Source organism: Triturus cristatus, chromosome 1_1 (genome assembly GCF_964204655.1).
Source record: "Triturus cristatus chromosome 1_1, aTriCri1.1, whole genome shotgun sequence".
Lineage (NCBI taxonomy): Eukaryota > Metazoa > Chordata > Amphibia > Caudata > Salamandridae > Triturus > Triturus cristatus.
Window position 1 is genome coordinate 802,936,990 of NC_140579.1, and position 19,120 is coordinate 802,956,109.

At 47.1% G+C, this 19,120-nt stretch overlaps 1 protein-coding gene across 5 annotated transcripts in view; it reads left to right on the forward strand.

Annotated features, from left to right (window-relative positions):
- KANSL1 (KAT8 regulatory NSL complex subunit 1) overlaps positions 1-19,120 on the forward strand; it is a 1,694,895-nt gene that overhangs the window by 1,261,767 nt on the left and 414,008 nt on the right. The gene's annotated exons all lie outside the window — the stretch shown is intronic.

Below are 19,120 nucleotides of genomic sequence, written 5' to 3' on the forward strand. Positions count from 1 at the left end.
GCTTGCGGCCTTTGTGTAGAGAGACATTCGTGTTTGACCTTGTTCTTCTATGTAGCTCTGTATGTTATATCTGTTGACTTGTGACCGTGTAAATGAGTGTAGGAAAGTGGCTCTGTATATACTGTTTCCAAATAGGTACAGTGTGCACATAGTCCACAGTCCCCAGAGTTTTGGCAGAGGCTAAAGTTAGGTATAATCTTATTCTCTAAAGTGGTAGCTTGGTCGAGCAGTAAGGCAGTATCAGAGGACAGTGTAAAGCATTTGTTGCACACACTCAGTCAGCAAATGGTCTCACACACTCAAGAACTGAACTCTAGGCCAATGGTTTTGTATAAAAATATATGGTGGTTTTATTTTAGAACCAACAATAGATTTCAAAATATACTTTCTCTGAATGAGAGGCTTTAGATAAATGCTTTCAATATGCAATAGGCTTTTGAATGCAATAGACACAGTTGTTCCAATAGGCAACTCAATTTCAAACACAATAATACATGGAGCTCAATAGGAATTTCTAGTTAAATGCAATTAGTTACTTGAGTATTACTTTTCTAACCACAGGACTGGAGCCTGGATTCAGTCCTGGGACATTTCCTGTAAACAGTTGAGTAAAAGCGTCTTGGTTACAGTAGGGATTTTTAAGCAAAACTTGGGTATTATAAAAGTTGAAACTTAGAAACTTTTTCTCCTAGAATCACCAATGTTAAATTCTATGGGAGGAATTTCACTTAGTAGTTGTGTGGTTATTGTTACTTTTTCTAACTCAGTGTTGGATCCTGGATCCAACACTGGGGCATCACCTGTAAACAGTTGAAAGAATGTGTTTTGGTTATACAGGCGATTTTTAAAGAATATTTGAAAGTTTGCAAAATCGACACTTAGAAACTTTTTCAGCAAAAACCAGGCAATGTTATCCTACGGAAGGAAATTCAAATTATAGGTAAAGTATGTTCTCGTTACTTTTGTAATCCAGTACTGGGCTCCTAGGTTCAGCACTGGGACATCTATCTAAAACAGGTAAGTAATTACGTTTTCACAGTTGGTGTGATTTTTAAAGAATATTTGTAGTTTTCAAAAATCAACACTAAGAAGAAATTTCACAGAAAAACAGTCAATGGTTTCCTATAGGAGAAAATTGGGTTAGTGGTAAGTATGGTTGTAATTACTTTTCAGGGTCAGTGCTGGGCACCAAGATCCAGCACTGGGATCTCTCCTGATAGCAGGTGAGTATTTTCGTCTTCGTCACTCGGTTGCTTTTAGGTGAATATTTTAAAGTTTAGAAACTCCACACTTAGGAAGAATTTCCAAGTGAAACCAGTCAATGTTACCCTATGGAAGAAAAGAGTTATTGGCTTTTGGGTAAGTACTCGACTGGCAGAGTTAAGGTTCTGGGCATAGTCTCAGGTGTCTCCCAGGGTCAGGTAAGTACAGTTGTTACACCCTCAGCGGCACAGGGGCAGCTGGGTGCAGAGTGAGTTAGGCCCAATGTTATCCTATGGGAGGCAGGGGGCCCCTGGTTGGTGGCTGCTGGCTAGCAGGCCACGCAACTGTGGGAGCTGGGCTCCTGGTCACTTGGTCAGGGCAAATGGGGGAGTAGAGTAGAGATTGCACTTCCAGGGGCACTCGGGCGGCTGGGTGCAGGGTGCTTTTGAGCCGTCGGGCTCTCAATGGATTGCAATGGAGAAGCTCAAAAACGAACAAAGGCTGCAAGCTCGGGGACGAAGATTCTTCAGGTGTGACCACCACTTCGAGGGGTAAGTTGGGTAGTTCGAGGATAGGTAGGCACCCAGGAGTTGGGCACGGGGCCGCCGGGTGCAGGGGTGCCTTTTGGTGTTGGGAAATCTTACTCTGCTGGTCGCGGTTGGAGGGGTCCCTGGTTTTGAGGCTGCAGGCGTCAGGAGCGTCGAGGTGGGTCTTTGGGTGCTGGATTCGGGGTCACAGTCGCCGGAGGGACATCCTCCGGGTTTTTGTCCGCTCCAGCACAGGCCAGGCTTGGCGGGTGCAGTGTGCAGGGTTCGCGGTTCCTGGCTGATGCCAGGGGTCAGTTACTTGCTTTGAGCAGTACCACTGCTCGTGGGAGTCCCAGGTAGTTAGTCACAAGGCAGTCAGGTCCTCCAGGGTTTTTGAGGTTGCTGACCACTGGAGAGGCCGGAGTTTAGCAGGAGCAGGTTCGAGGGTTGACAGGCCGGTAGGGCTGGGGCCAAATCAGTTGGTGTCTTCCTCTTGTTAGCAGCTGCACAGCAGATCTTCTTGTTCCTTGTTCTTCTTTCGGAATCTGGATCTGAGGAAGGTTGGTTCAGGGTGCCCCTAAATACTAAATTTAGGGGTGTTACTGGTAGGTAAAGGGTAGGGACCAATGGGTCCCTTCCCTGGGGTGGGTACACCCCCTATCCTGCCACTCTCCTGTGGGAGGGGGGCAGTAGCCGAATCCTGATTGGGCAGGGCTCCCCATCTTCAAGATGGCGAGAGCCCGGGGATGTCCTTCACCTCGCCTCCCCCACCTGAGGGGTGGGGTTGGCAGAGGCTGGCACAACCCCTTTCCTCACTTAGCTTTTTCCACCCATCTTCCTGCCAGAGAGGGGGTCAGAACCGGTGGGGGCCAGTTGCTGAGTTCAGCAAGTGGCCTGGAGAAGCTCACAAAGGCTGCATGCCTTTGAAGCTTCCCCTGCCCATCCTGGCGGAGGAGACCTAGCACCTCGCCCAGGATGTGCATTGTTGCAGGCCCGGGAGAGTGGATGGCTCTCTACCCAGGGGTCCAGCAACATGTCTGCTGTGTGGCAGCCTAGGCAGCCCCTTAGACAAGACGTGGATTGTATGTTAGGTTCAGGGGGCATCTCTAAGATGGCCTCTGTCGTGCATTGTACATTAAAATCCCACACTGGCATCAGTCCGGGTTTAATGTGCTGAGAAGTTTGATACCAAACTTCTCAGTTTTCCGTGGAGCCATCATGGTGCTGTGGAGTTTGTGTTAACTATCTCCCAGCACCATATACTCTTAAATGGCAGCACTGCACTTCGTGCCCAGGAAAGGACCTGGGTACTGTAGGGGCACAGGGCTCATTCACCTGTACCCACACCACTGGCATAGGGCACCCAGCTAGAGGGGTGATTGATGTATGCCAGGGCAGTGGTTTGTGGGCATGGCACACAGGGATGTGTGCCATGTCGACTGTTTTGTTCTGTACCCAGACACTCCGCCTGCAAGGGCAGTGTGTGTGCCAGGGCACAGGGCCTCTAAGGGTGGCACAATGAGTGCTGCAGCCCTTAGGGGCCTTCCCTGGTCACAATGCCCTGGGTACCTAGTGTACCATTTACCAGAGGCTGACATGTGGCCAGAGTTTGCCAATTTGGGTTTAGGTTTCAGCACAGTTTTAGCGAAAGAACATAGGCACTGGATACCTGATTGGCAGGAGCCCATGGCACACATTCAGCAATTCAGCAAAAAGTGGGGGCATACCATGCAAGAAAGATGGCACTTTCTCACAATGAGACATTTTAATATGTGGTTGGTATAAGATGGCTGACCACATGGTATGAGTCTGTGCCTGAGCAATTGAAGCTATGTTTAAGATGATGGCTGTAGCTGCTTCCCTGCCTGCATCCCTTGGGCGTTTCTCTCTGATAATACGCCCTGTTCATCACTTAGCGTGTGTATTTCCGGTCTGTTTAGCCTCTACTTGCTATATGTTTTTTCCTCTGCTTGTTAAACAAGACTAAGGCACTTGCAAAATTGCTTTTGGGATGTGCTATTGCTGCATCATGATCTCGGCTGAGATGTAACAATGAAGATCTGGTGGCAGGGACACCCACCCGCTGCTGTAATTTAACTTTTAATTGCATCATCCGACAAAATCCTGAACCCTGTTTGCGCAAATAGGTCATTTGTTTACTGGGGCATACTTTCCTAACCTTGCCGTTTTCGCCATAATATCACCCTTTCCTACTTACATTGCCCGCCTTTCTATGCCCACCCTCCCCAAAGCACAGTTTACACAAACAAAGCCCTTCACAGAATCAGTCACAGGGCACCTATATTGCCCTGTGAAAGAGAAACACTTAACTGTCTAATTAACCAAAAAACACAACATTTGCTCTGGTAAGAGTGCAGCCCGGTTACTTCATGGGTCAGCTGCGTCTCTTACTGTTTACAGGCAGCCAGTGGCGGACCATTTGCTCTGCTTTCCTGTATTGATGTTTATAGCGATGGCATCATAAACTACCAGCACAGCCCTCTATCTCCGACCATCTGGATTCGCTGGGAGGTAGGCGTAACCTGGAGCCCCGTGACTGATTGGAAAGGAGTGGGGAGCAGACAGAGTGGGATGGAGAAGACAAGACAGTGAAAGCAAGAGCGCTATGCTGATACAAAGACCTCCTAGTAAGAGCCCATGCCTGCAGTTTTTCCAGAGACCAGAACGAGTCCACGATCGGGGCACAGACTGCCCCCACCTCCAACGTGCACACGCACCAGCCAAAGACACCCTTCAGCTTGCAACATTTGTTAGGCACCGCCACTGCAAAGAAACAGTGAGGTGCCCGAAAAACAAAAAAAAAAACCTGATGCAACCGTACAACCACTTTCACCGAACCAAATAACTATGGAAGCACAGCCAATAAATGAAACAAACAAACCCAAAACTGATCAGCATGGACCGTAACGTTCCTCGTTGTAGCATTTAACTGTATGGAACAGTCAGTCGATCTCAAACGGTACAAAAAAAAAAACCATACCGTATCTGATGTGTGTCTGCAAGGCATTTTACTGCTGGACAGCGGGAACAGGTCTCCACAACACCTTCGCCGCAAGCTCTTCAGTTCCGCAGAGCCCACACCCATAAAAATAATTGGTCCGAAGTTCAGTCTTTGAGTGTGTGATTTATTTGCTGACATGTGTGTACAACAAATTCTTAACTGTCCTCTGATACTGCCTTACTGCTCGACCACACTACCACAAATAGAGAGTCAGGTGCTATCTAACTTTACCTCTGCCTACCTTTGGGGTTCCACTGGACTCTGTGCACACTATGCCTCACTTTGGTATAGTATATACAGAGCCAGCTTCCTACAACTACCCTCAGATAAAGCCTTACTGCTCGCCCACACTACAACAAATGGAGAGTAAAGTGCTATCTACTTTCAGCTCTGGCTACCTTTGGGGTTCTACTGGACTCTGAGCACACTATACCTCATTTAGATATAGTATGTTCGAGGCATGCAAGCTGTAGATCACATGCTTTGCATACTCCTGCCATCTAGTGTTGGGTCCTGATTTTTGAAAGTTGTTTTTCTTCGAAGAAGTCTTTCCAGTCACGAGGTAAGCTGACTCGTCCTTTCGGTGATAGTGCGTATGGGCATCGACTCCAATGATTGGTTTTAGTTCTGCCATCGGGTTCTCACATGTATTGCTGCACTCAGTTTCTAAATCGTTCTTCGGATTCCCCTCGATGCGCAATCCATTTTACCCACGTCAGTATTGTTTCGTCAGATCGGTTGAAAAAAGTTCTGTTTCGATCTGAAGATTCGTGGAAGGCCGTCTGGCATAACCGCGTCGGTCTACCTTGCAGTCGATGGACTGGGCTCCATTCAAATGTCCTCTGTGCCACGCAAAGTATCCGCGCACCGACTCTCACAAAGTGTGCAACTTGTGCTTATCTCCAGAGCATAACGAACAGGACTGCGACGCATGCAGATTGTTTCAATCGAAGAAAACGCTCCGCGATCGTCTGGCTCTGTCGTGCAATTCAAAGCCAGAACATCTAATACACGCTGGACATCTTCAGTGAAGGATCCTAGCAGGAAAAATTTGATGCGCAAGGGGCTGAAGAGGAGCAGGAAGAACCTATATCTCAGAGATGGAAGACGACATACTGCAAGGTCAACGTCCCATGAGGACCGAACACCCCTTGCCCCGAAATCCAATTCAAACCAAACAAAAGGCTTCGGTTCCACCTCCGCATTCAGGCCACGGTCGGCACGGAGAAGATGTTTCTAACGCCCCGGCACTGGAACTCTTTGTTAATCATTCCGGCTCTAGATCAAGTCTGCCAAAGTCAGGCACTGAATCGATCCTACAGGATCAAAGCTGAAGACTGCTTCCGAGCCGAAACCCTCGACACTGAAAACTGCTTCAGAACCCAAATCGCCAGCGCCGAAAAGTCATTCCACCATGGCACCTTAGTCCGCTGTGCTGAAACCGAAAAATGCTCCTTCACAGCAGCAGGATCCAATTTTCGACGTCCCACCTCCCAAATTGGACCCAAAACTAAAGGAACTTTACATTAATCCTGATACAGGGCATCTTCACACTAAACTGCCTCAGAAGCGCAAACCTGAGTCAGAGAACATACATTATACAATACCTTTAAAGAGGTAGAATGTCGGTACGAACCCTTCTCCTCAACCTCCTCACCACATTCCCTTACACCACCACCTTCTCTAGCATTAGAGCATTTACTTAACACTCCAACAAACTCTCCACCACCATAGCCTGGTGATTATGATGAAGATACTCATTTACCTGTTGATCCATGGAAAGACTGCAATATTGATTCACCTAGCGACAATGACCCAGACCTTTACCCTGCATAGCCTTCCCCTCCTGACCACAATGTAGGGTATTTAGAATTACTTGCTAGAGCTGAAGAATGGGGGTACAACTACATAAAGAATCCCTAGAAATAGAAGCCTGCTCCATCTGATCCAGTCTTTATTAAGGGGCAATTACCACTAGACTTGCTGGTTGTCTATAATGCCGGTAAATGGGCCAATTCACAAACCTCGAGGCACTAAGTCTCCTTCAAATCGTGGCTCCTTTCGTCGCTCCTTCTACTGTGGGGTTCCAAGACCACATCCTCGGACATTAATGCTGCCTCGTACAAAGGCAACAATCAATCTTCCATAAGAGGCTTCTTTGAAGGAGGATACAGAGGGAACACTGGCAAAGTTTCCAGACCACGTAATTCCCCTTCCCCGAACAAGCAGTGACTCACCTGTCTTTCCCCCGATCATTTAATACCTGTCAAGGGACGTCTTTTACAATTCCTCCACATTTGGCAATCCATAACTACAGACAAATGGGTGTTAGGAATCATCCAACATGGTTATTGCATGGAGTTTACCACCAATCCTCCAAACATTCCACCTCGTTCTCACAAAATGTCACTCGAACATTTACACCTGCTCAAACAGGAAACCCAGTCTCTATTGATAAAAGGAGCCATAGAGCCTGTACCGTTATATCAAGGGTTAGGACTGTACTCCCTGTATTTTCTAATTCCCAAAAAGGACGGCTCCTTGAGACGTATTCTGGACCTCAGAACTAAACCACTACATACTGTCAGAACATTACCACATGGTGACACTAAAGTGCTCCCACTTCTACAACAGGGCGACTTTGACTACTCTAGAATTAAAGGACGCATATTTCCACATTTCAATTCATCCCGCTCATCGCAAATATATCAGATCTATGATAGCGGGTCAACATTACCAATTCAAAGTACTACCGTTTGGAGTCACTTCTGCTCCCAGAGTATTTACCAAATATCTGGCAGTAGTCATCTACTCATCTGAGAAGACAGCACATCCATGTCTTCCCATACATGGACGACTGGCTCATCAAAGCCAGCACTTACCAGAAGTGTCTCCAATACCCTCAAGCCACAATTCACTTACAACACCAACTAGGGTTTACAGTGAATGCATAGAAATCTCATCTGCAGCCTTCCAACATACAAACCTATCTGGGAGCCACAATACACTCAGAGATCTAGCCTCTCCCAATGCAGCCAGAATTCTCAGTATTCAGTCTCCTCTCACTGTTTCAGCCCAACCAATCATTACCAGCAAGAATCTTCATGCATCTCCTAGGAATGGTGGCGTATTGCATCATGATTGTTCCCCATGCAAGACTTCACATGCGTCCCCTTCAAGAATGCTTAGCATGTCAGTGGAACCAGTCGTAGGGGCAATTGACCGATCTAATGATGGTTGGTCGCACCCATCCCTCTCCGCAGTGGTGGAACCCACTACATTTTTCAAAAGGGCGGCCCTTCTATGATCCTGTTCCACAGACCGTGCTAACTGCAGACACATCACTCTCTAGTTGGGGTGCTCACTCACACGATCCAAGGGTTGTGCAGTCTAAAACACAAGTCTGCGTATAAAACACCTAGACCTACTAGCAGTGTTTCTAGTGCTCAGAGCCTTTTAAATTCCCCTCCTAGGCAAAGCTGTCCTAGTCCGCACGGACAACATGATGGCTATGTACTATATACAAAAACAGGGGGCGGGGCACACTCTACAACTGTCACGCCTCACACAAGTCATTTTTAAATGGGCTATACACCACAATATTTCTCATGGCAGAGCATCTTCCAGGAGTAAACAATCAGATTGCAGACCTTCTCAGCCGACAAAGGCAGCAAATCCACTAGTGGGAACTTCATCACCAAGTTCTCCTCCCCTACTTTCAGGAATGGGGATTTCCTCACACAGACCTGTTCGCCACAGCACAAAATGCCCAAGCTTTTCCTCCAGGTTCCCACATCCGCTCTCCAAAGGCAATGCCCTATGGATGAACTGGTCCGGGATATTTGTTTAATGTTTTCCACCTCACCCACTCATTCTGCTGGTAGTTCGGAAGCTCAGGCAAACATCCCTCACACTGATTCTTATAGCTCCTGTGAGAAGTTGGCATGATGTATGATGTCACTAGTTCTAGTGTACACCTTGTATCAGTCCAAACAACCCTTATGGTGATTGGTTGTAAAGTCAACCTTATAGACCAGCTATCCTAGTGGTAGCATGGACAAGAGCAGTCTTAGGCTAAACTCTGAATGGCATGTGAAGCCAGCTGTGATACCATATATAATCCCTTGAATACCAAATGAAAGGACACCACAACAGATATATATATATAAAATAAAGTGCATTTATTCTAGTCAAACCCTCAGCACTCTTTATGAGATTAGAGGTAAGTACAACACAGTCTTATTTAAGCATACATTAAGTCACACAGGTAAGTAATACAGTTAGGCCCTAGGGGCCACGCAAACCATATACTAAAGAAGTGGTATAAGGACCACTATCACGGAAATAGGATAGGCCTAGGCCTGGGGAATCGCTGGGGCTACACTACACTAGCAACAGTTAGGAAGTGGGAGGCCCACGAGATTCAGGTGCAGAGTGGAAACACTCACGGGTAATGCGTAAAAGTCGAAAGAATTACTAGCAGTTAGAAATTAACAGTTTAAGGACACTTCTGAAGCAGCTAGAGAGTCGAGACTCGGAAACTAGACCCTAGGATAGTCACTACCCTTGTGAGCACCGAAGTCCCCAAGTTACCTAGCCCACGGGCTGCGGGTGCATAGGTGTGAACTTGCGTCGGGTTTCGTCGTGGACTTCTCTGGATGCCTGAAGAAAGTTGCTGACAGGCAGTCAGTGAAGAGTGTCCGGTGGATCCCAAGGCTGGGATCAAGAAGAGAGGATACCTGCAAGCAGAAGGGACAGAGTCAAGGTCACTAGCCAGTGACCACGTGGAACCAGGAAGGAACCAGGCGATGTCGTGAAGATTGCAGGTGAAGGTGAAGCTTGTCGCTGCAGCCATGGGTACCATGAGACGTCGAGGACGACCAGGACCAGGAGGCGTGCTGTCCCACGAAGGCTCTTGCTGTCGGCGGCGTCGAAGTCGAACTAGGACTCACCAAGCCTTGGCAAGCGGAACCCACGAAGAACGGAGGACTTGCTTCTGGTGCAGACCAGGAAGGTCTGGGGTGCTTCTCTTTTGCAAAGAAGCGGGAGCCAGTCTGGAGGAGCCAAACCAGCTGTGAAGATTTCAAGGTGTGTCGTCACAAAGGCCGCTAGCCAACGGGCAAGCAACCGGACAGACGCGGCAAGCAGGAAAATGCAGAAGGGCCCCACGCAGGACTCGTGGAGTGTGGGGGGCTGAACTTCGGTGCAGATGGTGCTTGGGGTTGGGGCTTCTCAATCCCCGGTGCACAACTTCGAGGGTACCTCAGAAGCTGCGCTGAAAGATACTCGCCACTTTTCCCAGGTAGCCGGTCCCACGTCTCTCGTCGCCTCCACGGATCTCAGCTCGGCTGTGGATGTGGATCAGGGTCGGAGAAGTCTGGAAGTCGAGGCTCTGGTCGGGCTCTGCAGTCGGTCCCTCGTAGAACTTCAGCAAAGCAAAGGGTAGTCTCTTGATGGTGCCTGTTTGCACAGGGTAGCCACTCCTTGGCCACAAGGGAGATTCTTCAGTCTTCTTCTTTCGTCGAATGTCGAGGGTCCAGAGTTTCTGTTCAAGTTGCAGGTTCAGGATAATCTAATCTCCTGAGGCCCAGCTACCACTCTTATACTAATCTGGGGGGGCTGGGTTGCCTGCTAGGTCACGCCTTATGGGTGGGACCTGGGAGGGGGGTGGTTACACCCCCTTCCCTTTGTCCAGTTTCGCGCCAGGACTGGACAAAGCATGGACTATGCATGGAGCACCTTGTGTGCCCCAGGCAGTGTCTCGTTTCATTCATCCCTCCCTGCCCCAATACACTAAGGCCTGTCTGGGGTGGTGCTCGCACCTCCCAAGGCAGGAAACCTATTGTCCAAGCCTCCCTTGCCGGGATCACTCCCAGCAGCAGGAGGTCAGACTTGTGTCGTGGCAGCAGCATCCATTTTGTGATGCTGGGGCTCTGGTTAACTTTAACCGTGTAAGTAGGTTACAACATGTCTTCTCCCTCTAGAAGGGAGGGATAATATCCTCATCCCCAGAAATGGGATGGGGGTATTATTCCAAAGTGTTAGACACCTTACACGACATGTTTTGATAAAGCCAAACCATAGTTACCGTAACCGTTTAAGATTATAAGGCACTTTAAGAGTATATGGTAGGCTACATCATAGAACAGCTATAAGGACATGGTTCTGAAAGCTGCAAACAGGCTCAGCTCATGCTAGAGCACCATCTCACGTTACCAAGCACTCTGCCTCCAGGATTGTTGAGGCCTGCCATAGGAGTGGCTGATAGGTACACATGTGTCTATATGTAAGATAGGTATAGGAATACTACACCTAAGCAAGGAGTGATTACACGACCTTGCCCCAGCTGAGTGATCAGCCAGTTGTGTCATAATGGAAGGCCAGGCCAGGGGTGGCATAATACATGCTGCAGCCCCTGGTAGGCTTAGGGTACACCTCTGCCCTGGGTACCTAAGGTACACTGTACAGGGGCCAATAAGGTGATCCTATCCAAATGGGTTATGCACCTAAAGTACATAGTATCAATTTAGAGAGAGAACAGCAGGGCTGTGGGTCTGATTAGCAGGCCCACAGCCACATCTAAGTCGAAAACCAGTAAAGCAAAAGCAAAAAGTGGGGGTGAACATAGAAAGCAGACCCTACTCTCCTACAGCTCCCACATGGGCATGTCAACCCTGGTTCACCACCCTGCTGGAGCCGTCAGTAGTTCCATACCAAAAACTGCATCTCACCTCCAGTCTCCTCACTCACAGCGATGGAGAAATCAAGCATCCAAATCCTAAAGAACTCAACCTAGCGATCTGGCTCCTGAAGTCATAGAGTTTGGTTATTTACAATTGCCACCAGACTATATGAATGTCCTAAAAGAGGCTAGAAAGCCTACTACTAGGGCATGTATGCATCAAAATGGAAACAATTTATCTATTGTAAGAATATCAATCCTCTTGATGCTTCTGTGCAGAACATCATCTGTTATCTGTTACATTTACAGCATTCTGGACTAGCCTACACATCCATTCGCTTTCATCTAGCAGCAGTAGCTACATACTTGCAAAACAGACATTTCTCTCTATTCAGTTACAGTGATTAAAGTCTTTATGGAAGGATTAAAAAGTGATACCACCAAGAGTCCCACCTGCACCAGCATGGAACTTAAACATAGTCCTTACAAGGCTGTTTTGAACCAATGCACAGGTGTCAATTACAATTCCACTCATGGAAAGTTGCTTTTCTCTTCGCAATCACTTCACTAAGGAGAGTTGGTGAACTCCAGGCATTAACTATATAAGAACCCTTCTTTCAGCTGCACAAAGACAGTGTGGTTCTTTGAACCAATCCTAAATTTCTTCCTAAAGTGGTTTCTGCTTTCCATATCAATCAGTTGAGTTACCCGTATTCTTTTCTCAATCTGATTCTGTAGCAGAACGAGCTGTGCATACACTTGATGTTAGAAGAACTCTACCATATTATGTAGAAACAACAAAAGAATTCTGCAAAACAAAGCAGCTTTTTGTTGCTTTTTCGCCACCACACAAAGGCAATCCCATATCTAAATCATGCACTGCAAGTGGGATCGTAAAATGTGTCCAGACAGGTTATGTGAAAGCGAAAAGAACTCTGCTAATACCCCCTAGAGCGCATTCCACTCATAAGATAGGCACTACTATGGCTCTCTTGGGGAAAATTCCCATATCTGATGTTTGTAAAGCATCAACTTGGTCTACAACGCACACATTCACCAAGCACTATTGTGTAGATGTGTTAGCAAGGCAAGGCAACAAGGTAATGTAGGCAAATCAGTACTTAAAACATTGTTTCAAACCACTGCTACAGGTTCGCCACCGCTTTGGGAGTATACTGCTGTATAGTCTGTGCAAAGCATGTGATCTACAGCTCACATGCCTTGAACGGATAATGTTACTTACCCAGTAAGCATCTGTTTTTTGGCATGTAGAGCTGTAGATTCACATGCGCTCACCTGCCTTCCCGGGGATCTGTAGTTGTTGCAGTTCTCACTTTACATACATACGCATGGATATCTCTGTTCTACACTTACTAACTCCATTCTCACCCTCGCCCGGAAAACAATCTTCAGATCGAAATAGAACTTTTTTCAACCGATCCGATACACGGTGAAGTGGGACACGCGTACGAAACAATCTAACATTGGAGTCGATGCCCATGCGCACTATCACCAAAAGGAGGAGTCACCCTACCTTGTGACTGGAAAGACTTCTTCGAAGAAAAACAACTTAAAAACATTCAGATCCAACATTAGAAGGCAGGCGTATGCAAAGCATGTGAATCTGCAGCTCTACATGCCAAGAACAGATGCTTACTGGGTAAGTAACATTATTCTATACAGAGCCAGCTTCCTACAATAAGGGATTATCTACTTTTACCTCTGCCTACATTTGGAGTTCCACTGGGCTCTGTGCACACTATACCTTTTTTTGGTATAGTATATACAGAGTCAGCTTCCTACTGGCAGTATTACTATGCAGGTTCTAAGAGCACCTCCCCAGATTCAAGTTCTTACTATTGGCAGCAATATCAACCCTATCAGTCTCTCTCCTCTTGAGGTTACACGAGGGAGGGGGTGGGTATGGGTTAACAAATGAAAATTCAAAGGAGGTTCCAGTAAGGGAGCTTCCACCACTATAAAACATTGCCTCCCTACAACTCCCACCCAACCACTTAATACCTGTTGGGGTGAGAATCACATATGTCCTGCCAAATTGGCCAGAGATCAATAAAGACAAATGGGTTTTAGTCATAGTTTAACAGTTATTCGCAAGCGTTTAAATCATACCCCCAACATACCACCGCAAGGACCAAATAAACCTAGAGAAAGAAGTGCACACCCTCCTAGAGAAGGACGCTACTGAACCTGACCCCTCAACACCAAGGAAAGGGGAGTTTATTGCTTGCACAAAGGATGGCCCATCAGACCAATTCTCAATCTCCGACCTCTAAACTCGTATATAGTGGTGGAAGACTTCCACAGGGTGACCCTTCAGGGCATCATACCTCTGCCTACCAACGCTACCTGCACTTTCTGGTAACTGTGCCAGCCAAGTCGAGTCTTCACATTCGGCACAACGATCACTCCATGGGTCTTTACCAAATGCCTAGCGTTTGTGATATTACATTTAGGACGATTGGGCATTTATGTTCCCCCCTGCTAAGATGATTAGCTGATGAAGAGCTCAAGGAAACAATGCCTCACTGTGAGAAAGTGCCATCTTTTTTGCATGGTATGCCCCCACTTTTTGCTGAATGTACTTTGAGTGTGCCCTGGACTCCTGCCAATCAGGTGCCCAAGGCCTATGTTCCTTCCCTAAAACACACAAAACCAAAATTGGCAAACCCTGGCCACATGTCAGCCCCTGGTAAATGGTACCCTGGGTACCCAGGGCCTTGTGACCAGGGAAGGCCTCTAAGGGCTGCAGCACTCATTGTGCCACCCTTAGAGGCCCTGTACCCTTACACACACACACTGCCTTTGCAGGCTGGGTGTCTGGGTGCAAGACAAAACAAAGAGTCGACATGGCACACATCCCTGTGTGCCATGCCCATCACCTACACTGCCATTGCATACATCAGCCACCCCTCTAGCTGGGTGCCTTATGCCAATGGTGTGGGCACAGGAGCAGGAACCCTGTGCCCCTACAGTACCCAGGTCCATTCCTGGGCACTAAATGCAGTGCTGCCATTTAAGAGTACATGGTGCTGAGAGCTCGTCAAACACGAACTCCACAGCACCATAATGGCAACACTGAAGACTGAGAAGTTTGGTATCAAACTTCTCAGCACATTAAACCCACACTGATGCCAGTGTGGGATTTAATGTACCAAGCACCACAGAGGGCATCTTAGAGATGCCCCCTTAAACCTAACATACAATCCACGTCTGCTCTGAGGCTGCCTAGGCTGCCACACAGCAGACATGTTCCTGGACCTCTGGGTGGGAGAGCCCCTGCTCTCCTGGGCCTGCAACAATGCACATCCTGGGCGAGGAGCTAAATCTCCTTCCCCAGGATGGGCAGGGGGAAGCTTCAAAGGCATGCCGCCTCTGTGAGTTTCCCCAGGCCACTGCAACCCCCCAATCTGGCGGGAAGCTTGGCCGGAAACCCCAAATAAGGACAGGGGATGTGCCAGCCTGCCAACCCCACCCCTCAGGTGGGGGAGGCGAGGTGAAGCACATCTCCGGGCTCTCGCCATCTTGAAGATGGGAAGCCCTACCCTATCAGGACTAGGCTACTGCCCCCCTCCCACAGGAGAGAGGCAGGATATAGGGGGTGTACCCACCCCAGGACAGGGACCCATTGGTTCCTGCCCTTCACCTACCTGTAACGCCCCTAAATCTAGTATTTAGGGACACCCTGAACCTTCCTTCCCCAGATTCCAGATTCCGATATACAAAGAAGAGCAAGAAGAAAGAAGACCTGCCCTACAGCTGCTAAGAAGAGGAAGACACCAACTGCTTTGGACCCATCCCTACCAGCCTGTCGACCCTCGAACCTGCTCCTGCTCCAACCAGTCATCTCTTGTGGCCAGCAACCTCACAAACCCCGGAGGACCTGGCTACCTTTTGGCTCTAAGCCCATGGGACTCCCATGAGTAGAGGCTCTACTCAAAACCTACCTCTAATCCCTGGCAGCAGCCCGGAACCGCGAACCCAGCACACTCTGCACCAGCCAAGCCTGGCCAGTGCCGGAGTGAACAAAGACCACGAGGACGAGCCCACGGCGACTGTGACCCCGAGTCCGGCACCCAAGGACCTCCCTCGACACTCCTGAAGAATCCTGCAGCCTCAGAATAAGGTGCCCCCCCTACCGCGATCAACAGAGGGTAAGATTTCCCGACACCAAAAGGCACCCCTGCACGCGGCGCCCTGTGCCCAATCCCGGGGTACCTACCTATCCTCCAACTACCCAACTTACCTCTCGAAGTGGTGGTGGCACCTGAAGAATCCTCGTCCCCGAGCTTGCAGTCTTTTTCTAAACCAGAGATTTCCCATTGAAATCAATTGAGCGCCCGAAGGCTCAAAAGCACCCTGCACCCAGCCGCCCGAGTGGCCCTGGCAGTGCAACCTCCTACACCTACCTACTTCCCCACTTGCCCTGAGTAAGTCACCAGGAGCCCAGCTCCCACAGCCGCGTGGCTTGCTAGTTAGCAGCCACCAACCAAGGCCCCCCATAATTAACATTGGGCCGAACTCTCTCTGCACCCGGCCGCCCTAGAGTCGCTGAGGGTGAACCAACTGTACCTACCTGACCCTGGGGGACCCCTGAGTCTATGCCCAGAACCACAGCTCTGCCAGTCGAGTACTTGCCTTCAAACCAATAACTCTATTTTCTTCATAGGGTAACATTGACTGGCTTTTTCCTGAAATTTCTTCTGTGGACTTTTCAAATCTTAAAATATTCACCAAAAATCAGCCGAGTAACGAAAATACTCACCTGCTCTTAGGTGAGCTCCCAGTGCTGGATCTTGGTGCCCAGCACTAACTCTGAAAAATACTTACAACTGTACTTACCAGTAACCCAATTTTCTCCCATAGGAAATCATTAACTGTTTTTCTGTGAAATTTCTTCCAAGTGTCAATTTCTGCAATCTTTAAATATTCTTTAAAAATCGTATAATATTTGAAAACGTAATTACTTACCTGTTTTGGATAAAGGTCCCAGTACTGAGTCTAGGTACCCAGTACTGGATTACAAAAGTAACAAGAGCATACTGTACCTGCAACTTGAATTTTCTTCCATAGGGAATCATTGACTGTTTTCTCTGAAATATTTTCTAAGTGTCAACTTTTAGAATAGCTAAATATTGTTTAAAAATCATCACAGTAATTAAGTCGACTTTCATCACTTGATTCTAAGAACTGACCCAGGACTGAATCTAGGATCCAGTCCTGGAATTCCAAAAGTAATCCTAAAAGTAATCTGTTGCAAATAACTTGAAATTTCCGTTGAGCTCAATGCATTATTGTGTTTAAAATAGTGTTGCCTATTGCAACCACTTGTAACTGTTTACAAAAGTCAATTGCATATTGCCAAAGTATTTATATAAAGCATCTCATTCTGAGAAAGTATATTTTGATGCCAAGTGTTTCTAAAATAAAACAAGCATATATTTTTTATATATAAACCATTGGCCTAGAGTTCAGTTATTGAGTGTGTGAGACCATTTGCTGACTGTGTACAACAAATGCTTTACACTGTCCACGGATACTGCCTTACTGCTCGACCAAGCTACCACTTTAGAGAGTAAGGTTGTATCTAACTTTAGCCTCTGCCAAACCCTTGGGGACTGTGGACTCTGTACACCCTGTACCTATTAAGGAACAGTATATACAGAGCCACTTTCTCACCCACCCCTTCGTAAACCGTTATTTCTCAACTACACACTTTATTTAGGCTTTACCATAAATCGCCAAGTCACATCTTTTCCCTCTGCAGATTCAATACTTTTTAGGGTCAGCGCTCAATTCGATAACTGGCAAAGCCTACCCCAGCTAGCAAAGAGCCATGGCTTTCCATCAAGCTTGTCCCTCTTTTTCAACCAAATCATTTTCCAGTCAGAACAGTTCTCTCACTACTCTGCATAATGGGCTCATGTATCTTCATAGTTCCCGATGCCAGGCTGCATATACATCTGCTTTTTCACTGACTTGCTGCACAATGGTCCTAATGGGAGTGTCCAATGGGGGATTCAATGTTTGCAAAGGCCAGTGTCCACTCTTTGTCGTGGTGGAAAAGCAACATCCGGGTGTAGGGCTGTCCTTTGAAAGCTCTTTATCACATGTCACCATCACCATGAATGCATCAAAAGCAGGATGGAGGTCGCATCTCAATCTCACAGCAGTACAAGTGTTATGGACACAACAGCAGCAGAGCTGGATACAAGGCAAGGTAGTGCTAGTCCGAACAAACAACATGACAGCGATGTACTACCTTCAGAAGAAAGGGGGCATCCACTCTTTGCCTTTCTCCTCAAACTCGAACAATCCGGAGTTAGGCCCTTTGTCACTGCACCCACTTGATAGCAGTGTGGACAGTGACCTACTCATCAGGTCACACCAAGAGGTCCACAAATGGGAGCTCAGTCCCAAGTACTAAACCGCTACTTCAAATACTGGGGAACTCAACAGTTGGACGTTTTGCCACCCCATTGAATGCTAAATGCCCAAAGTTCGCCTCTAGGTTCCCACGTCCACAGTACATGCGCAATGCCATATAGATGAACTGGATATTTGCTTAGACTTTTCAGCTTCTCCCTCTGGTGATGCGGAATATGCAGTCAACATCAGACACTCGTCCTTGTACCTCTCATGTGGGCCAGACAGCCCTAGATTATCTAATTGGGCAACTAAGTCCTGAACTGTTAACTGATTATACCTCTAGACCTAGATTGAAGTAACCTTTTATTAAAACCCTTACCGTTAAGTGCTTCAGTCAATATAGCGACGTCCTCGAGCAAGGCTTAAGGAGAGGGAACTGGGTTAGGAGGCTGTAGACAACTGTTAAGTTCAGTTAAGTGCTGCCATCAGTTCAATGTGTAAATATGAAAATACCCTGAGGTAGATGACATAGTATACCAAGGCCACTCCTTTCCTTGCTTATCTAGGTATATCTTTTTTGTACAGCTATTCAAAAAGTAATTGGGACTATTTTCGCAAGAGTTTTATAGTTCTATATATAAGAAAAAGAAATTTCATAGACTGCTTTGCAGCATAGTTTGTCAATTCAGTGTTCTCTGTCACAGTCCGTTCCCTAGTGGAAAGGGATGTTTGCTTTGGAACTTTAATCACGCGTCATTCAGGAAAGGCCTAAAATTACATATTTTGCACTTTGAGTACTATGTTGATTTTACTTAACTGTGCAAGGGCTTAAAGTAAGAACTAAGTGGGAAAACTCTACAATTTTGGACTGGGCGATGCAGTTGCGGCGTCAACGGTCAACTGCCATGAGTTAGGGGTCCCTCAGGGAACATCCATCAGCCCTACATTATTCAATATTTAGGTCACAGAATTGGCCCCCTTTTGACTTGTCTCTGACTTCCTATGATTACAACACTCAAATAGTCTTGTCAGCCTCCAAAAATGGCACTGAAATCTCTGCTTATTTCCATGATGACCAAGGCTAAAAATTAAGAGTGCTATTCAATGGAAAGCTCAAAGCAGCAGATCAATGCAATGGTCTTTTCTAGCTTTTATTTACTTAGGACAATTAAAAAAATAAATCTTGCCCTTTACTCCTGAATACACCAAAAAGACTCTAATTACCATCTTAGTTCTTTCTGAAATAGACTATTGCAGTGGCCTATGTGTGAACATACAAGAAAAATATCTCAAGCTTCA